Source organism: Mobula birostris, chromosome 6 (genome assembly GCF_030028105.1).
Source record: "Mobula birostris isolate sMobBir1 chromosome 6, sMobBir1.hap1, whole genome shotgun sequence".
In the NCBI taxonomy this organism is placed as follows: Eukaryota; Metazoa; Chordata; class Chondrichthyes; order Myliobatiformes; family Myliobatidae; genus Mobula; species Mobula birostris.
Window position 1 is genome coordinate 55,287,142 of NC_092375.1, and position 19,838 is coordinate 55,306,979.

The following is a 19,838-nucleotide window of genomic DNA, read 5'->3' on the forward strand; positions in this document are numbered from 1 at the left end:
AAGGATACACACTGCATCGAAAGGACAGGCAGGTAGGCAGAGGGTTTGGGGTGACTCTATTGGCAAAAACTCAAATCAAATTCTCAGAAAGAGGTGACATAGGATTGAAAGATTCAGAATCATTGTGGGTAGAGTTAAGAAACTACAAGGGTAAAAAGACCCCGATAGGAGTTATATACAAATTTCTAAACAGAGGCAGGATACGGGCCAATCAGAAATAGAAAAGGGATATAAAAAGGACAACGTTGTGATAGTCATGGGATATGCAGATAGTTGGGAAGATCAGAGAGGAAATTTGTGGAATGCCTAGAGGATGGCATTTTAGCAGCTTTGAGTCCACTAGGGAAAGGCAATTCTGCGTGGAGTGTTACGTAATGACCCCGATTTCATTAGGAAACTTAAGGTAAAGGAATCCTTAGGTGACAGTGATCATAATATGATAAAATTCACTTTGCAATTTCAGAAGAGAATCTAAAATCAGATGTATCAGTATTACAATGGAGTAAAGTGAATTAGAGGCATGAGAGAGGAGCTGGCCAAAGTTGATTGGAAGGGAACACTGGCAGGGATGAGGGCTCAATGAATAACAAACTGTGCAAATGCAAATATAGATAAATAGCAATAAATAACAAGCATGAAACAACAAGATAAAGAGTCCTTAAAGTGAGACCATTGGTTGTGGGAATACCAGAAATAGAATGTCTGTAGTTATCCAGTTTTGTTCAAGAGTCTTATGCTTGCGAGGTAGTAACTGCTCTTGAACCGACAGTGTGAGTCCTGAGGCTCTTATATGTTCTACCTGATGGCAACAGCAAGAAAAGAGCATGGCCAGGGTGGTGAGGACTATGATGGATGCTGCTTTTCTACGACGTTTCACGTAGATGTGCTCAATGGTTGGGTGGGTTTTACTCATGATGTACCGGGCTGAACCTACTTTTTTGTAGAATTTTCCACGGAAAGGCATTGGTGTTCCCATAACAGGCGGTAATGCAGCCAGTCAGAACATTTTCCACCACACATCTATAGAAGTTTGCCAAGGTTTTTTGATAACATGTTGAATTTCCAGAGACATCTGAGGAAGTAGAGGTGCTGCTGTGCTTTCTTTGCAATTATATTTATATGATGGGTCCAGAACAGGTCCATCAATACAGAAGACATAGTGGGAAGGCAGATAATTGGAAGGCTTTCGAAAACCAACAGAAGGCAACTAAAACAAGCCATAAAGACAGAGAAGATTAAAAATGAAGGTAAGCTAGTCAATAGTATAAAAGAGGATACAAAAAACATGTTCAGATATACGTTCAGAGTAAAAGAGAGACAAGAGTCTATATCGACCACTGGAAAATTACGATGGAGAGGTAGTAATGGGGGAACAAAAAAATAGAAGACGAATGTATTAAATATTTTGTGGCAATCTTCACTGTGGAAGATACTAGCAGAATGCCAGAAATGTAAGTGTGTCTGGGTCAGAAGTATGTGAAGTTACCATTATTAAGAAGAAGGTGCTTGGGAAGCTGAAAAGTCTGAAGGTAGATTAGACACCTGGACCAGATAGACTACACCCCAAAGTTATGAAAGAGGCACTGAAGAGATTATGAGGGTATTGATAATGATCTTTCAAGAATAATTAGATTTTGGAATGGTTCTGGAGGACTGGAAATTTGCAAATGTCACTCCATTCTTTAAGAAGGAAGGGATGCAGAAGAAAGGAAATTATAGGCCAACATCAGTGGTTGGGAAGATGTTGGAGTCCGTTATTAAGGATGAAGTTTCAGGGTACTTGGAGGCGCATGACAAAATAGGCCAACATCAGCATGGTTTCCTTTTGGGGAAATCTTGCCTGATAAACCTGTTAGAATTAAAATTGAGGAAATAGCAGGCAGGATAGACAAAAGAGAGTCAGTGGATGTTGCTTATTTTGATTTTCAGCAGGACTTTGGCAAGGTACTATACATGAGGCTGCTTAACAAGATAAGAGCCCATGATATTACAGGACAGATACTAGCATGGATAGAAGATTCGCTGACTGGCAGGAGGCAAATAATGAAAATAAAGGAGGCCTTTTTTGGTTGGTTGCCTATGACTAGTGGAGTGCCACAGGGGTAGGTGTTGGGACTGCTTCTTTTCATGTTAGATACCAATGATTTGAATAAAGGAATTGATAGCTTTGTGACCAAGCTTGTAGAGGATATAAAGATAAGTAGAAGGGCAGTTAGTGTTAAGGAAGCAGTGTATCTTTGGAAAGACCCATGACTGTGTGGCTAGGCATAGCTCAAATACCACCTATAAATTTGGTGATGATACAACCATTGTTGGTAGAATCTGAGATGGAGACGATAAGGTATACAGGAGTGAGACATACTAACTAGCGGAGTGGTACTGCAGTAACAACCTTGCACTCAACGTCATTAAGACGAAAGAGCTGATTGTGGACTTCAGGAAGGGTAAGATGAAGGAACACATACCAAATCGGATAGAGGGATCAGAAGTGGAGAGAGTCTGCAGTTTCAAGTTCCTGAGTGTCCTGAGGACCTAACTTGGTCCCAACACATCAACACAGCTATAAGGAAGGCAAGACAGTGACTATACTTCATTAGCAGTTTGAAGAAATTTGGTAAGTCAACAAAAACACTCAAAAACTTTCATAGATGTACTGTGGTGCGCATCCTGACAGGCTGCATCACTGTCTGGTACGGTGGGGGGGGGGTGGTGAGGGAGGGGCTACCGCACAGGACCGAAAGAAGCTGCAGAGGGTTGTAAATTTAGTTGGCTCCATCTTGGGTACTAGCCTACAAAGTACCTAGGACGTCTTCAAGGAGCGGTGTCTCAAAAAGGCAGCATCCATTATTAAGGACCCCCAGCACCCAGGACTTGCCCTTTTCCTATTGTTACTATCAGGTAGGAAGTACAGACGCCTGAAGGCACACACTCAGCAATTCAGGAGCAGCTTTTTCCTCTCTGCCATTCGATTCTTAAATGGACATTGAACCCATGAACACTACCTCATTTTTAAAAAATATATATTATTTCTGTTTTTGCACATTTTTAATCTATTCAATATATGTATACTGTAATTGATTTACTTATTTATTTTTCCTTCTGTATTATGTATTGCATTTAACTGCTGCTGCTAAATTAACAAATTTGATGACACATGCCGGTGATAATAAACCTGATTCTGATTCTTATTCTGAAAGATCGGGAGAATGGGCAAAGAAATGGCAGGTGGAAGGAAATATAGTGTGGGTGAGTGCATGATCCTGCACTTTGGAGGGAACAAAGGCAAGAATTATTTTCTAAATAGGGAGAAAATTTTTAAAAAATGAGAGGTACAGAGGGACTCGGGAGTTCTCATGCAGGATTCTTTAAAAGTTAACTTGTACGTTGAATCCATGGTAAAGAAGGCAAATGCAATTATTTCAAGAAGACGAGAATACAATCGCAGGGATGTAATGCTGAGGCTTTATGAGGCATTGGACAGACTACACTTGGAATATTGTGAACAGGTTTGGTCCCCTCATGGAAGATGAGATGTGCTGGCATTGGGGAGGGTCCAGAAGAGGTTCATGAATGAAAGGGGTAACATCTGAGGAGTAATTGATGGATCTGGGCCTGCACCTACTGGAGTTTAGAAGAATGGGAGGGGGAAAATCTCATTGAAACCTAATGAATATTAAAAGGCCTAAATATCATGGATGTGGAGAGGATATTTCCTAGAGTGGGGAATCCAGGACCAGAGGGGCATATCCTCAGAACAGAGGAACCTCCATTTAGAACAGAGATGAAGAAAAATTTCTTTAGTCACTGGGTGGTGAATCTGTGGAATTCATTGTTACAGACAACTATGCAGGGCAAGCCATTGGGTATATTCAAGGCAGAAGATGATAGGTTCTGGATTAATCAGGATGACAAGGGTTACATGGAAAAGGCAGGAGGATGATGCTGAGAGGTATAATAAATCAGCCATGATGGGATGGTGGAGCTAACTCGACAGGCTGAATGGCTTTTTCCGCTTCTATGTCTTGTGGTTTTACTGCAATAGTATTGATAGTGCCCTAATTTGTTCTGTATTTCACTTAAATACATAATTTGTTATTCAGTTTGTCTATTTTTTACATTTTTAACTAGCAGCTAATTGGAACATCTGCTTAATTGGGCTAAAATGTACTGGCCCCGATGTGTCCGAATTAAACGGAATCCACTGTATATGGCTCTTATTATGGGCATGCATTGTATCTGTTCACTAATCCTGGCTGACAGGTATAACAGAGAAGAGGTGGAGGACCTCTTTGGATTTCCGACAATGTAATCTATGATACCACTAATTACACTAATTCTACAATTCCAGTATTATTCTTCACAGATTCTTATCAACTTCCCTTAGCTTCACCTAAATGCTTTACAGTACCCAATTAACCTACCAGTCATTACCTGAAAGGATTCACAGCAGAAATCATCCTGACGAAGGGTTCTGGCCCGAAACGTTGACTGATCATTTCCACGGATGCTGCCCGACCTGCTGGGTTCCTCCAGCGTGTTGTGAGTGTAACATTTAACGACGTTGACTGTGCACCTCACCCTCAAAAACAAACTATCCTTATCCACAGTAACACTGATGAAAACAGCACATCAATGCAAGATCTGGTAAATTTCTGTACAAACTTCTGAAAGTGATGTGTCAAAAATACCTTAAATTCAATCTGCAGACAGGAATAATGAAATTTGCAACTAATCTCTAGATGATCTCTTAACAATAGCACAATTATGTAGTGTTCAGAGATCAAAAGCAGGAATCCCAAATTTACAAACAGGATTTAACAGCTTGGAATTCCACTAGCAGGCCCTCCTGCAGCCAATGTGGTTTTCTTTAGCTACGTTATGGGCGGTGCACTCACATCAGCATTCGCATATGATCCTTATTTTGGGAGAGGCTGTTTTAATAGATGGCTAGATATCTCAAGCATGGGAAAGATAATGTGAATAAATTTCCAGGCCCATTGGCTTAATTTTAATGTGTCAATGGCAATGAGCCTTGTAGAAGGCTAGTAAAACCTTGGAGCACTTGGTCAAACAAAACATTGGTTGTACTTTGGTTGCTGCAGTTTTTTTTTGCAAACGTTATTTGCAACAGCAATACAGGTTATTGCAAATCATCACTGATCACAGCAAGAACTGGGAATACTGAAACAACAGTCAAAGTGACCATTTAATTAGCCATATCAGCCTATCCTTATAACTAGACCACTTGGAAGCTGTGAAAGTAATATTAACCACATATCTACCAACAGCTTCTGAAAAATAATCCTCTCATATAAACCAATTGCTTTTCAAGCCATGTACTGCCACAATAGAGTTATCAGTATGACAATATTAATAATTAAAAATATTGTCAAAACATAAACCTGAACTTACAAAGAGATTTAATCAAAATTCTATGTGAAATTTACATAGAAAATTTAAAATCCTTTTTTCTATTAAACTTGATTTTAATTTTATTTTTTCCATATTATCTTCACCCTATTGTATAGTTAAAATCAACTTAAAGCTATTGATGTAGATCTCCAGGTTTCCAATTCTATCCCAAAAGTGGGAACATTTTCCAAAGAAACTGCTTACATTTATTGAAATCATTTCTTTCAGCCAGATAAAAAGCTAAACTAAAATCAACATGGACATGACAGAAAGAACCAGCTCAACCCACTGACGCACAAATATTCATCAAATCAGAAAGTGACTGCCAAATGACAACTTGGCAGCAACTCCCAGAGCTCAACAATAGCTAAGTAAGCAGGCTGGTCTGTGGCACTATAAGCATTACACATTATCGGTTTTAAAAATATTTTCTCATTTCATAAGTGTTGAAAGTTTAAAAGATCTGCAATGGCTCTACTTTCACAACGGACCTTCAGGTCATTCAATTTCAAAAAGAACTGTATTGAAAAAAAAGTTTAAATTAGGAAATAATACAGAAATGTCTAAAGGACAAAAGCACTGAACACAATTAATTACAAACTACGTCTTAACAGGCAAATTAAAGGGACTGGTTACAAGAACATTCTTGTGTGCCTGCTTATCTATGAATCTATCTTGAAAATAAATGTCCTTTTAGATTTAATATTTCTTCATATTTTTAAAAAGAACAATTTAAAAAGTCATTGACCATCTCATTATGCAATCACATATTAATACTTAATGGATCCAGGACACACAGCAAGTGTGATCAGCTTGACTTTTTGGATGGTGTGGTCCCAAATTGTTTTGCTTTGGCTGATAGTGGATTAGCTCAAACTTTGGGGTGCTCTTACTTCAACTAAAAGATTCCACTGCACTCCCAGGAAGGTCATACACCTAGTTAATGACACTTCCAAACGAGGTCATAGGCTAGTTAACCAATACTTAGTTAGACACACACACACACACACACAATCACAGTGGATCTAATTTGGCTTTTTGACACTGATCAACAGATAAGACTCTTTGGGGTCAAAGTGAAAACAAATTACTACAAATTGGTCTAAATTTATTACAACTATTAAACCCAAAATAATTGAATCCATAACTGCTCGCTCACTCTCTTCAAGTCACTATTCAGTAGATGCACATTTGGCAGCAATTGCAGCTTGAGTCTGTGTAGATAGGTCTCTATCAATTTTGCACATCTGGACACTGAAATTTTTCCTCATTCTTCTTTACAAAATTGCTCAAGCTCTGTCGGAATGCATGGGGATAATGAGTGAACAGCCCTATTCAAGTTCAGCCACAAATTTTCAATTGGTTTGAGATCTGGACTCTAACTTGGCCACTCCAAGATATTAACTTTGTTGTTTTTAAGCCATTCCTGTGTAGCTTTGGCTTTATGCTCGGAATCACTGTCTTGTGAGAAGACAATCTGCTCCTAAGTCACAGTTTTCTTGCAGACTGCATCAGGTTTTCCTCCAGGATTATCCTGTATTTTGCTGCACTCATTTTATCCTCTAACTTCATAAGCCTTCTAGGGCCTGCTGCAGTGAAGCATCCCCATAGCATGATGCAGCCACCATCACACTTCATGGTAAGGATGGTGTGTTTTTGATGATGTACAGCGTTTGGCTTACGCCAAATGTTGCATTTAATCTTATGGCCAAAGCATTTAATTTTGGTTTCATCAGACCATAGAACCTTCTTCCAACTGGCTTCAGAGTCTCCCACGTCTTCTGGCAAACTCTAGCCGCGATTTCATGTGTGGTTTTTTCGGCAGTGGCATTCTCTTTGCCACTCTCTCATAAAAATGAGACTGGTGAAGCACCCGGGCAACAGTTGTTGTATGCGCACTCTCCCCCATCTCAGCCACTGAAGCTTGTAACTCCTCCAAAGATGTCAGAGTTCTCTTGGTGCCCCTCCTCACTAGTTCCCTTCTTGCATGGTCAGGATGGCCAGCTCCGGGCAAATTTACAGCTGTACCATATTCTTTCCATTTCTTGATGATGGATTTAACTGTACTCCACTGAATATTCAGTGAATTGGAAATTTTCTTGTATCCATCTCCAGACTTGTGCTTTTCAACAACCTTTTTGCAGAGTTGCTAGGAGTGTTCTCTTGTTCCTCAGGGTGTAGTTTTTGCCAGGATACTGACTCACCAGCATCTGGACCTTCTAGATACAGGTATATTTTACTACAGTCAATTGAAACACCTTGACAGCACACAGGTCTCCAAAAATGGATCTCCATTTAACTAATTATATGACTTCTAAGACCGATTGGCTGCACCAGTGATGATTTGATGTGTCATATTAAAGCGGGGGGGGGGGGAGTGAATGATTATGCACTCAATTATTTTGTGTTTTATATTTGTAATTAATTTAGATTACTGTAGAGATCTGTTTTCAGGTTGACACAGAAGAGTCTTTTTCTGTTGATCAGTGTCAAAAAAGCTAAGTGAAATCCGTGATTCAATGTTGTAAAACAATAAAACATGGAAACTTCCCGGGGGGGGGGGGGGGTGAGTACTTTTTATAAGTACTGTATATATTCACTCTGAAAATAGCTACTGTATAATGTTAATATATATCTATATATAAGATACCACTAGGTTTTTGTAGCTTCTACTGTACTGGAAGGTACAATGCAGAACAGCCATCTCATACAGTCCAAATTAATACACCAAATCTGAAAGAATGCTCCTGATCATTGTGGCCCCCTATAGCAAGGCTAGCATATAACACCATAAAGTTTCTGAAGGCACCCAAGTCATTAAAGAGTACTTTCGGTGCTAAATTGTTAAAGTTAAAATATTTAGAAGATAAATGTGTAAAACATTAATTAAAATAATTTGGGCAAAGCTGGGTAAGAAACTGTCAGAAACTCTTGCTCCACTGTCGCTTTACATGGAGAGTCCAGCATCAGATTGCAGAATCAAAGGTAGCAATGAGAAGTTTAAAATTTACAAATATACATGATGTCGCTCAGAAATAGCTTGGATAGTCAATCTGACATCAACAAAGTTGTGCATCATAGACATAGATCTAAAAGAGTCAAGCAAGATAAATAGAAACATCGTCTCATGAATTGTATAAGTGCACTTTTTTTGTAAAGCTCCAGAGATTAGGACAGCAAAGATATGGTTAGGGGAGGCAGTGGAGCATCTATTGAATTCCTTTGAGTCAGTGGCCTGGGCCATGTTCAACGACTCATCTATGGATCAGAATGAAGACATCATGGTTGTCACAGACTTCATAAAAACATTGTAGGCAAGTGTGCCTCCACAAAGCCATTCAGAGTCTTCCCCAATCAGAAGCCATGGATGAACCATGAGATGTGCATCTGCTGAGGGCCAGATCAGAGGCATTCAAGTCTGGTGACCAAGAACGTTACAAGAGATCCAGGTACGATCTCTGGACAGCCACCTCATGGGCAAAGTGGCAATTCCGGACTAAACCTGAATCATTGAAGGATACTCAACGGTTATGGTAGGGGTTGAATGTTATCACCTCTTACAAAGTAAAATGAAGCAACAAAGGCAACAACAGGCCTTTGCTTCTAAATGAGCTCAATGTCTTCTAAGCTGATTTTGACCATTAAAACATGCAGGAGCCATCACAAACTCCATCAGCTCCCGAAGATCCTATGATTTGTCTTAGGGTGATGTGACAGCAACCTTCATGAGGGTGAACCCACCAAAAGCATATGGCCCAGATTGGAAACAAGAGAAAATCTGCAGATGCTGGAAATCCAAGCAACACACACACAATACTGGAGGAACTCAGCAGGCCAGGCACGATATATATGGAAAAGAGTACAGTTGACATTTTGAGCCGAGACCCTTCAGCAGGATGTGACTGAGTTTTCACTGAACCTTGGAACAGCTGGGCAGCAAAGATACCGATATCAGGATGTTGTTTATTACTACTGCTCAGCATTCAGTATCACCATCCCCTCAAACTAATCAATAAGCTTCAAGACCTTAGCCTCAATACTTCCCTGTGCAACAGTTTTCTTGATTTCCTCACATGTAGACCCCAATCAGTTCAGACTGGCAAATTCTCTTCCACAATCTCTATTAGCACAAGTTCACCACAAGGCTATGTGTTTCACACCCTGCTCTACTCACTTATGATTGTGTGGCTAAGCATAGCTCTGATGCCATTTTCAAGTTTGCTGTCTTAGGCCGTATCAAAGGTGGTGACGAATCAGCATACAAGAAGAGATTGAAAATCTAGGTGAATGGTACCAGAACAAGAGATGTGGAGAGGCTCTATATCCTTAAGAGTTTGCAAAAATTCGACATGACAGCTGAAACTTTGGCAAACTTCTATCGGGACAGTGTATTGACCGGCTGCATCACAACTTGGTATGGAAACACCAATGCCATTGAACAGAAGATCCTACAAAAAGTAGCGGATATGGCCTCATCCATTACGGGTAAAGCTCTACCCACTACTGAGCTTGTCACTGGAAAGTAGCATCCATCATCGGGGGCACACAACACCTAGGCCATGCTCTCTTCTTGCTGCTGCCATCAGGAAGGAGATACAGGAGCCTCAGGACTCACACCACCAGTTTCAGGAACAACTATTACCCCTCAATCATCAGGGTCTTGAACCAAAGGGGATAACTTCACTCCACTTCACTTGCCCCATCACTGAATTTTTCCCACAACTTATGGACTTTTCATCTCATATTCTCAATATATATTGCTTATTTATTATTATAATTTCTTTCTTTTTGTATTTCCACTGTTTGTTATCTTTTGTACATTAGGTTGAACCTCAAGTTGCTGCAGACTTTCATTGATTCTATTATGGATTAATTGAGTATGCCTGCAAGAAAGTTAATGTCAGGGTTACATATAGTGACATACATGTACTTTGATAATAAATTTACTTTGATGATTAACAATGTCATCAAACTCAGCAAATCCTCTAAATTCATCAGAATCCAAATTTAAGCCTTTCAATTCCTATATATAAAAGGTCACTTATATGTAATCAAACTCTGTATTTTAATGACAAACCACAGCTGCAACATTATAAAAAAAACAAATATGTAATTGAAATACCAGAAGCTGGTGAACAAGGAACTCACAACAATGCAATGAATGACATTTTGCAACTCAAGAAATTGTATTTTTATCTCATAAATATATGAGCAAATCAAGCAATTCGAACAAATTTACAAGATTATTTTTACCATTATGCTTTATTGCAGCATAATCTCAACTTTGTTCCAGTGAAATGACATCAAGTACAGAAAAGGCAACAGCTTATTTTCTTTATTTTGCATGATAAAATTCTCTGCACCTTTGAACAAACTAAATATTATACATTTTTTGGCATGAAGTTATGTAAACTTTGCTGAAATTTAGTATTCCTCTGCAAACATTTACAAGTTAAACTATGCGGAACCATAAAATTATATCCACTCTCATCCTCAGTAAAGTCAAATCAAGCCATCATTTTATATGAAAAAGACACTTTAGTTTTGACTTGCACACCTTTTGCATAATTGCCAAAGGTATGTATTGTACTGTAATATTATTTTGAAAAATTTGGGAAAGCAACATATTGAAAAATTGTTTTAATACAGTTAACATATTTTCAGAAAGGTTACTAAATTAATCACGTCATAATGAGTCAAACATTCCTGCTATACTCAGGATGACATTTAAAACTCATTGTGCTTTAATAAGCAATTCCCCAAGCTAAATGCATCATAAAATTATGAATTTGGTAGAGATATATTGCCTGTCCTTTAATAACAGAATATGAAACTGGTAATCAATGATTTGATTTTTGAAAAGCTGAAATGAACTTTTGTTGAAGTCTGAAGCTAGCTGAAGTTGGATTTATCTAACTGTTAGTTAATGCTTTGCGGCTGTCAAATACACTTAAAATGGACACATTCCTAGGGGAGTTAAAAAGGATTGACTTAAATCTATCTAGGCCCTGGTAAAAATAATGACACTTATTTGGTGGACATTTTGAAAATCCAGTCTATTCAGATTATTGGGATAGATGTGCAGTTAGTTTCCCAGAAACTAACAGGCACTTCATTTCCCTTTAGCAAAATCCTTTTAAAACAAATGAAGCGCTTCTGTATAAACAAGTTCAAGTTATAAAGTCATATGACATTCAATACTGCAAGAAGCTGAGCCAAGAGCCAACTAGTTTGGTTAAGATGAAAGAACCAGTGTACCTCTGTTCAAAGAGCTTTTTATGTATGTACGTTGTACGCAGGTCACCACAGAAAGAATTCAATACAGTCAGCTATCGGCTTACATCATGGCTGTGCAGCAGATCCATACACTGCTTTGCACTGATCAGTGGAACAAATGTTAAATACTTCTGTCTTTCCAGCCTGGCAACAATCCATGCATTACCCAGTACTAGGCTTCAAAAATTAAGCATCTGTGTATTTACAGTACATAATTATTAAATTTCAATAAAAGCGGATACTTTTATTCTCAACGTAGCCACCTGCTAGACACACTCAGGTGAACTCCTAGTTTGATCACAAAGACATTACAAACCACCCCCACAGCCATTTCAATTTTAGTTGCAACATACCACATGTTTAGCTGGCGTCTACCTGCTGTGCATATTAATAAGCCAAGTGTTGGTTTCCGAGACAAGGGCCATTTCCCTCAAATTCATCAAATCCAGCTGTAGATCTTTTGTTGATTTTCCTCCCTTGCTTCTGAGAGCATATTCCTGAAAAATGGCTTCAGTGCTCCTTGGGACTGGTATTGATCCCCATCCCCCTTCTCTTTTTTCCATGTGCTGCTCTCTACTCTATCAATACTCCCAAGAGGTATTGGGTCAGTCTGCAGTTTCAAAACCAGACACAATGCACATCAGTGTACCATGCTGTAATCTACACACAGTCCACGTAATACTGAATCAAGAGCGACACCGCAAGTCAGGTTAATCATCCTCAGTTTAATTAGCTGTGTAGCAGAGAAACAATCAAATCTCAAGGATTTTTCAGTGACCCTCCAAGTAAAAAATTAAACTCTTTGCTGGCTGAGCTATTGAAGATGACTGTGGCAGAAAAATCAAACTAATAATACCAAATACAGCATAGATTTGTCAGTACAGATTTCAGGCAAGTAATTAAAAATTTAATAAAAGTAAAATATAAAAGTTGCTCAAACAATACATTATTGAAGTCAGACTCAGATGAAGCTTCAGTTTTTTTAAGTTGAAACTTTTGGGCAAATCCTGTAATAGTTTTTAGTGGATAAATCTGTCACTGATAATCTTAAAGTATAAATCCATCTCATTTATCAAGATGCAAAGTTTTCGTTCATAATCTGGCTATGTTTTAACAAAACATTGTTCCGTGGACATAAAGCATTATATGTATTTAGAATGCCTGTAGTATAGAACCACCAAGAGCAAAACAGTTTTAAAAATACTGCCATGAAAATTCATCACACGGAAGACTGAATTTTAAATATTCTTTGCTCAATCTGAAATAAATGTTCTTGTAATAAACTAAAATACAACTATGATTTTGTTCTTATCTTACTGCAGCTGTCAAACCTCAACTTAAAAAGGCAACCCTTGATAGTGAGGTACTAGCTCACTAAAGACCTATATCAAATCTTCCCTTCCTGGGCAAGACTCTTGAGGAAGTTACTTTCAACCAACTCAACAACTTTCTGAATGAGAACACTATGTTAGAAAACTTTCAGTCAAGTTTTAGAGCCAACCATACATAGCACGGAAATTATTACTACCAAAATTGTCAGCAACATTAGGCTCAGCACTAATATCAACAGAGTTTCAGTTCTAATTATTTTAGATCTAAGTGCTGCCTTCGACACAACTGACCACAACATTCTCCGAAATTGACTTGAGAACCTGGTTGGCTTCTATAGTACTGCCCTTAATTGATTTTGTTCAGATATCTGAGAGAGAATTTTCTTTGCCTGTCTTAGAAACCAATTTTCTAAGAGATACAATGTACCTTTTGGTGTTACTCAGGGAAGTTCCCTACTCTTCTCCTTATACTTGTTCCCCTTAGGAAACACCAATAGAGAGCATAAACTTGATTTCCACAGTTATGCAGGTGACACACAATTGTTTATCTCAGTTCAGCCTGATGATAACACCCTGTCTTCTCTGACTTCTGGTATGGCTGCAATAAACAAATGGACGAGCAATGATTTCCTGAAACTAAGTGAAGATAGAACTGAAAAACTTTTGGTCGGTCCCAAAGCCAAAAGAGATAAACATTTTGATAAAAGCAACGCACATAAAATGCTGGAGGAACTCAGCAGGCATGGCAACACCAAAGGAAAAGAGTACAGTCAACATTTCGGGCCGAGACCCTTCAGCAGGACTGGAGCTTGGCTCTGCTTGTAAAATCAGAACTAACTAACCTGGATGTTATCCTTGATTCAGATTTGAATATTAAATCCCACCTAAAGAAAATGACCAGAGCAGCATTTCTACACTTTAGAAATATTGCAAAGGAACATTTGTTTCTGTTGCATAATGATGCTGAAAAACTAATTCATACCTCTACATTGAAAAGGCTAGAGATTATGACAACGCATTTTTTACTGGGCTACGAAAGCAATCTACTGACAAACTTCAACTCATTTGGAATGCTGCTACTAGACCTTTAGCCAAAACCAGGATGAGAGAACATCACTCCTGTATTAGCTACTCCTCATTGGTTTCCCGTATGTTTTAGAATTGATTTTAAAGTTCTCTTACTTGTTTTTAAGCACTCTTAATGGTCTTGAAACAGAGCACATCCCAGAATCGTTTTCAGGTCTTCCACCAGTCTTTTAAATTTAAACAATCTCCCTCAAAAAATTAGTTGGCAAGTCTGCTTTTTTGAACTATGCTCCTAAGTGTGGAATTCAATACCTCAGGGATGCAGACTCAGTTGACACTTTTAAACACCAGCTCAAAACTTATTTATTTAACCTTACTTTTGGAACATAGTAAACTACAGCACATTACAGGCCTTTCGGCCTACAGGCCCTGTGCCAACTATATAACCTACTCTAGAAACTGCCTAGAATTACCTACTGCATAACCCTCTACTTTTCTAAGCTCCATATCACCATCTAAGAATCTCTTAAAAGACTCTATTGTATCTGCCAACACCATCATTGGCAGTGCATTCAACGCACCCATTACTCTGTGTGAAAAACTTACCCCTGACATCCCCTCTCTACCTACTGCCAAGTACCTTAAATCTATGCCCCCTTGTGTTAGCCATTTCAGCCCTGAGAAAAATCCTCTTGACTATTCACACAATCAATGCCTCTCATTATCTTATACACTCTAACAGGTCACCTTTATTTACGCTCTATTCTTGGTTGGTGCGGCTGTAACAAAACCTAATTGCCCTCGGGATCAATAAAGTATATCTATCTATCTATATATCTTTCATCGTCCATTGGCCCAAGGAGAAAAGGCCAAGTTCACTGAACCTATTCTCATAAGGCATGCTCTCCAATCTAGGCAACGTCCTTGTAAATCTCCTCTGCACTCTTCCCCATCCTTCCTGTAGTGAGGTGACCAGAACGGAACACAACCCTCCATGTGTGGTCTGACCAAGGTCTTATATAGCTGTAGCATCTATTATGTAACATCTTTATGTCTTTTATTTTTATGTCTGTACTGCTATCCCAATATAAACCACTTTGAACTACATCATCTGTATGAGAAGTGCTCTATGGTTATTATTATTACTATAGAAGTCCTTGTAAGAGAAATGCTTGTGAGCAATCTGTTTTTGATTGGCTTATACGCATATTGCTGATATGAGGACAACTCCCTGCATTTGCTGATTCATTTTGGTAAGCAACCTCACTGAAGTTCTCACTCCTCCTCGCGTCTTCTATCCTGTATAGAGGAATCACAAACCTACTGTACCTGAGAAAATTGCTATTTTTTTCCTCCTCAAGGAACAAGATTAACAATCTTTGCAGCTTACACCAACCTGTAGTCAAAATTTGAAATCAACCAGTTTGTGATCCCACTGTGAACTGGCAAACAAAACATTCTAATAAATAGTCCTAATTTTTACTCAACCTCTTTACTTTTAAAACTTAAATCAGTATCAAAGAAAAACAACACTAACATTGTCTTTCCTCCCAAATCAAGGTCAGGAGTCTACAGGAGATAGATTACCTTTAATGTTTAACTTGAATTCATCTATAGTAGTGAAAGGCTCAGAAAGATTAGGAATGTGCACATGGATATAGATTATGAGGCAAATGTCTTTAGTAATTACTTAGTACAGACAAATGACAAACAAAATTTTTAAAATATCATCATACTTCTGACATTAACATTCTTTTTTTTGCAAAAGAGACGAATGGCATCCATTTGATCTTGGTAAATTTGAAACACTGGAATGTGTCTTCTGATAAACAAAATGCTGTTCAAGTGATCTGCTTGAATTTGGTAATCTGAGCTATCAGCAGTTGCTTCAAAAGGACATACAAAAGACCTAGAACACCATGTGCTGTACGTATTTTCTTAAGCAATTGCCTCAACATCGAGAAATTACTCTGAGGGTAAAACTGGAAAACACTTTAAAATCAGTGATTGGGAATATTATGCATGATTTGTCAATGCTTACCGCTTCCAATGCAGGTAGTACATCAATTTCATTCTTATCCACTAATTTAAATGACAACCATGCGCAATTTCCTGAACTATGATGTCTCACTTAAAGCCGGTTAGGGCTGTCTAAAGAAAGCTAAGTCAACATAAAGCCAGCTTATACCATCTAAAGAAGATGTGATGACATGCATTCTAGAACATATATTGGGAGATCATAGCCCAGAACGTTCAGTTGTCTGCAGTTCCCAGCATTCACTACACGTCTACAAATGTTACAAGAGTCACACATTCTTCTGACAGGAATGCTGAACAGAATTTGTAGATCTTCAGTGGCAGAACCTTGCAAGGATCTTCTAATTTGAGAATAGCAAGCAACGGATTGAACAGCAAATCTGATCAGTATTTTTTTATTTAACACCAAGATGAAAAATATAGTGGACATGAAAATGATAGTTCAAGGTTACAACAGGATCATCTGGGAAAGTAAGCAAAGGAATAGCAGATAACATTTAACTCAGACAAGTACAAAGTTAAATCAAGACTGGGCACATAGAGCAATTGACATGGTCCTAGGCAGACGGAATAGACTCAGTTGGGAGATTTTGGTTAGCCTGGAGAAGTGGGCTGAATACTAGCCTTTTTTTTGCTCTCAGGCCTCAACACTTTAATCTGGCCTGCAATCCACCCCAGCAATCGCCTTACCTGCATTCTCAAGAGTCAAGTTTGCTGAATCCTTCAGATTATAAAATTGCTTGTTTATTTAGACGGTCAAAAGTACATGTCTTAAATGGAAAATACAGGCAGCAGACTGCAGAGATCATAATCCAGAAGATGTAAATTTAGCAGTTTTGTGAGCTGCCCAAGAAACATCGTTGTATATCACCAGCATCATTTTGCCTCATTTAACCTTCCATTCCCGGTATCTACAGCTTGAGTCTATTTACGCATTCTATTTATTTAGAGATGCATGTGGAACAGGCCTTTCGATTCAATGAAGTGCACCACCTAGCAACTAATATATTTAACCTCAGCCTAATCACAGGGCAATTTACAAGATCAATTAACCCACAAACTGGTACGTCTTTAAAATGTGGAGGAAACCAGAGCACCAAGAGGAAACCCACACATTTATGGGAAGGACTTACAAACTTCTTACTCTTGGGAGTGCTCATCTTATACAAACTCTCATGGTCCCAGCACGCATCCTATACAATTAAGAAAGTTCATCAACGCCTCTACCTGCTGAGGAGGTTGAAGAGAGTTGGACTATACATATCAACACACGACCTTCTACAGATGTGCAGTAGAAAGCATCCTAATATACTGTATCACTGCATGGCATGGAAACTGCACTGCAGCAGACAGGAAGGCTCTACAATGGGTAGCCAAAACAAATCAACACATTATTGGCACCAGCCTACCCACCATCAAGGACATGTATACAGAAAGATGCCACAAAATGGCCAGCAATATCATGACAAATCCCACCCATCCTGCTCATTAAACAATCTTGAATCCTATGGTGCCTTGTATCAAAAGGAATCAATAACCTTCCGAGTGTTGCATGCCAAATATCTTTAGATTAAAGCCAAACAATGCATAGATTGTTTGGAAGAGAAAGCAGCAAAGAACTTCCTTACGTAAAAAATAGATGGCATATTGAAATGCGGCCAGCAAGGAGCCCAGACGTTGATATATTGTTATTATATTTCATTATATGTCATTAATGACTGGTCACTTTGACAGTTACTGACATTCTAGCCCTTTTAGATCGAAGACATTCCTATATGGGACTTTGAGCAAATCCAGTTTCTTGTTGAGTCTGCTTATTTCTCTATTAGATCTCCATCGTCTTACAGTACGATGTATTGGCCTTCATCAATCGTGGAATTGAATTTAGGAGCTGAGCGGTAATGTTGCAGCTATATAGGACCCTGGTCAGACCCCACTAGGAGTACTGTGCTCAGTTCTGGTCGCCTCACTACAGGAAGGATGTGGAAGCCATAGAAAGGGTGCAGAGGAGATTTACAAGGATGGTGCCTGGATTGGGGAGCATGCCTTATGAGAATAGGTTCAGTGAACACCTTTTCTCCTTGGAGTAACAGAGGATGAGAGGTGACCTGACAGAGGTGTATAAGATGATGAGAGGAATTGATCATGTGAATAGTCAGAGGTTTTTTCCCAGGGCTGAAATGGTTGCCACAAGAGGACACAGGTTTAAGGTGCTGGGGAGTAGGTACAGAGGAGATGTCAGGGGTAAGATTTTTACTCAGAGAGTGGTGAGTGCGTGGAATGGGCTGCCGGCAACGGTGGTGGAGGCGGATACAATAGGGTCTTTTAAGAGACTTCTGGATAGGTACATGGAGCTTAGAAAAATAGAGGGCTATAGGTAAGCCTAGTAATTTCTAAGGTAGGGACATGTTCGGCACAACTTTGTGGGCCAAAGTGCCTGTATTGTGCTGTAGGTTTTCTATGTTTCTATGATTTGGACACTCTGATTATTTTCACAGTCATATTGTTCTTCAAGGAGAATGGCTACATGTCAAAGAATCATATAGTAATGCAACATGAAGCTGGGCCCCTTGCCCAACCAGTCCTTGCTGACCACATCATCTTGACCCAATTTCCTGCGTTCAGCCCTTATCCCTCTAAGTCTCATCCCACCATTTAGCAGTCCAAGTGCTTCTTCAATTATACTAAGAATCCATGATTTCGAACACTTTGTGTGTATGTATTAAAGTCAAGACACCCACCACATTAAAGGATCATCACAAAAATCAGAAGAAATTAAATCAGTAACAATCATTTTAAATTATACTGCTGGGGTTGCAGCTGAATTCACATTCAGCCATGTAAGATTAAGCAAAGGTGTTCAGCTGAGCTCCACAACAAGCAGTGCTGTTATTCTTGTTGTAGGCTGACTGGCATCATGACCTGCTTGCTTTGCATACTTCTGAAGGGCATTAGCTGTGCACACACTCGCGCCTTCAGCAACATGGCATCTGGTGCAATTCACACCACAAATGTGTGCGGATGCCACACATCACAGTCAAACACACGTGCTACAAAACCTGATTTTACACCTGCCATGTTGAAATAAATATTTTAGTCACTATAAACCTGTGTTTAAACATTTAGTCTCCTAATCAAAAATTAACATCACTTTTGAAGCAAACATGCATACAAGAGCCATTTGAGCTACAGGCAACAGATGGTTAAGAATTGAACTTGGAGCATAGCCCACATTTTGAGGACCAAATAATTCAGAACTAAGAAAGTAACTGCTAAAAATATTGTACGTCTTAGAGACTGAAAGCAGATTAGATTCATTACCAACTTGTGCATTAATTAAAATGCTTTTTCAGTGGGCTATTGTCAGACAGGGCCCCAAAATTCATAATTTGTAAGTTAACACAACCATAGAAGCAAAAGATTAGCAGTCAGCGATATATAATTGAACTTATCTGTAAATTACTTTCACTGTGTTGAAAAAAAATATGAACGCAATGTTACTGTGGGAACAAACATCCATGCTGACTTTAAAAAAAATATTACAGCCACAAATATGTGTGGATGATCAACACTTCCATATGAGCCCTACTGGAGTCCATCTGTAAACATCAAGGACTTCACTTGGTTGCAATTAGATCTGCAAGTCTCTCACACGGCAAATGTCATTCAAGGAAAAGCAGCTGCGAGGCCATGATGTCTCAGGTGAGCTAAAAGGACAAAGGAAAGTAAGGGGGAGGTGGTGGGAGGAGGGTGAAT

At 38.9% G+C, this 19,838-nt stretch overlaps 1 protein-coding gene across 8 annotated transcripts in view; it reads right to left on the bottom strand.

Annotated features, from left to right (window-relative positions):
• zbtb20 (zinc finger and BTB domain containing 20) overlaps positions 1-19,838 on the bottom strand; it is a 347,065-nt gene that overhangs the window by 94,122 nt on the left and 233,105 nt on the right. The window contains exon 1 of one of the 8 annotated variants that reach the window (XM_072260520.1): positions 12,042-12,288. The exons of the other annotated variants lie outside the window; for them this stretch is intronic. The gene's annotated coding sequence lies outside the window, so the exon portion shown is untranslated. Of the gene's footprint in view, positions 1-12,041; positions 12,289-19,838 lie in introns of those variants that run through there. 8 annotated transcript variants of the gene reach the window in all.